Source organism: Salarias fasciatus, chromosome 5 (genome assembly GCF_902148845.1).
Source record: "Salarias fasciatus chromosome 5, fSalaFa1.1, whole genome shotgun sequence".
Lineage (NCBI taxonomy): Eukaryota > Metazoa > Chordata > Actinopteri > Blenniiformes > Blenniidae > Salarias > Salarias fasciatus.
Genome location: NC_043749.1, coordinates 33,290,587 through 33,293,009, shown reverse-complemented (window position 1 = coordinate 33,293,009; position 2,423 = coordinate 33,290,587). Strand labels below are relative to the sequence as shown.

The following is a 2,423-nucleotide window of genomic DNA, read 5'->3' as shown; positions in this document are numbered from 1 at the left end:
AGACTTCAGGTTCCTGGGCACATACATCAGCCAAGACCTGACTTGGACTGCAAACTCCACATCCATTCTGAAGAAGGCACAGCAGAGACTCTACTTCCTGAGGATTGTCAGGAAGAATAACGTGAGAACTGAGCTCCTGGTGTCCTTCTACCGCTGCCTGGTGGAGTCGGTACTCAGCCATGGCGTCTGCTTGTGGTTCTCCAGCTGTACAGTGGCGGAGAGGAAGCAGCTCCAGAGGATTATTAGCACCGCCCAGAGGCTGACTGGCTGCCCTCTTCCATCTCTGGAGGAGATCTATCAGACCCGCTGCCTCAGGAGAGCCCGCAGCATCATCGGGGATTCCTCACACCCCAGCCACCACCTCTTCCAACTCCTACCCTCGGGGAGGCGTTTCAGGGCAATAAAGACAAAAACGCACAGACTCAAAAACAGCTTCTATCCTACAGCTGTCATTGCCCTGAATACTGCACCATAACCAGTCCCTTAACAAGAACAACATGTGACCACCAACTGCGTCATATATTTATATTTATATTGCAAGACACGCAAACTTTTAGTCTATTTATTTTATACCGTTTCTGCACTATTTTTGTCTTGCACTATTTTGTCCTTTTGTCTCTTTTGTTTGTCTGCACTGCCCACGACAGCTGCTGTTCTCAATTTCATTGCATTCTTCTGAACAATGACAATAAAGGAATTCTGATTCTCATTCTGAACATGATGTGAGCGAGCGACCTGGCTGTCTTCAGCATGTCCAAGCATCTTGTTGGGAGAGTTTCAGCACGGCTGACAATTTAGCTGAGGTGGATAAGTCTTGATTTCTACTTGAAGACTTTTAAGGATTCAGCACCTGTGGAAGCACCATTTGTAGTTGTGTAAATGAAATGATTGAACAAGTTTGGAGCACTTCTAAAAGCAAAACTTGCACCTGTGTATTGTGAGTTGTGTACCTGCAGATGTTTTTTTCTCTTCAGAAATCATTCAATTGCAGGTGTCCAAGTTCTCCAAGTGTCAGATTCAAAAAAGTTGCATGCAAAAGCTCCTCTCCTCTGATTGGCTTTTTCTCCACTGACTGAAGGTACAGATGGTTTTTCAACAAATACGTCAGTGCAGCTCTGTGATGTGTGACTTGAAGATGAAGGAAGGAGAGTCTGTGACTCTTGGCCAAGAACTTGAAATTGATGCAGACGAACAAATGTTTTTCACCTCATTTATTGCAACACGTTCTCCATTGGTTGTCCACACACACACACACGCACACACACACACACACACACACACACACACACACACACACACACACACACACACACACACACACACACACACACACACACACACACACACACACACACAAAGCAGCACATTGTGCTTTCTTCTGACCAAATATGAGAAATGTAGAAATGCTTTCGGGTGACTGGGAGACTTCCCTCTTTCCATGTGGAGAATAAACACAGCTCTCCCCCGGTCTCAGATCAGCGTGACTTGTGGTCTGGTGGCGCCCCCTTGTGGGAAAAGGGAAGACGTGTGAATTGACTGAAACTCACACAGTCCAAACTGTACAAATGAGGATTGTTGTTAATGTAAGAGATGATCAATGATCCACCTCAATATCTGAGGCCCTTACACCAACTTTGAAAACACCATGTTGTTTGTAGGTCACTTCAAATGCCATTTGAATTTCAGAGCAACATCAGAAAGTTGGTCAAACAGTGCTGTGGAGAAGTGATTTTGGCATTGAAGGGGATGAAATGCTTGACAGACACAGACAAAAGAAGAGTGGAGGTGGTGTGGCGTTGTTCACTCACACCACTGTGGAGTTTCAGGTGCTGGAACACATGTGAAGCATCGATTACAATGGATTTCTGATGTACCCTCTTCTTAACCGTCCCTTTTTACCGTCTGGAGTAATAGTCTAGTGGTAGAGCGTACGCCTCTCACACGAGAGCTCGTCGGTTCGCGTCCCAGCTCTGTTGTGTTGTTTTTTTCACTCATTGAAATTCTGGAAATAACTAAAACATTCTTCAAGTCAGCTTCATGAAGAAAGCACAACACTTATTTTGAGTCAACATTTCTTACACCACAACGTTTCTTTGCTTGTTACAAGCAAATGTTCCCACATTTTGGACTATTTTTTTCTAGCTTTAAATGGGGCTGTATCATGCAAAATTCACTTTTTCTATGTTTTAACCTTGTTATATAGTTATGTACTCACCAAAAACACCCCCAAAGCGTTTTTTCTTTTTCCTTCATGCCTGCCTGTTTGAGCTTTGCTCGTTGCTGTGCTGCTCAGAGAGGCAGCCCCTCCCCTACCCGTGAAAACGCTCTGTTTCCCATGTTGACGTGGCACGGAGAAGATGGCTCCCCTGAGCCCCCCTCCCGCAGGCCCTCGTCATCATTTGTAACTGGGATTACGGATGAAA

The 2,423-nt window shown here is 45.2% G+C and overlaps 1 protein-coding gene across 1 annotated transcript in view; it reads right to left on the bottom strand.

Annotated features, from left to right (window-relative positions):
• LOC115388519 (heparan sulfate 2-O-sulfotransferase 1-like) overlaps nt 1–2,423 on the bottom strand; it is a 134,799-nt gene that overhangs the window by 68,937 nt on the left and 63,439 nt on the right. The window lies entirely within an intron of this gene.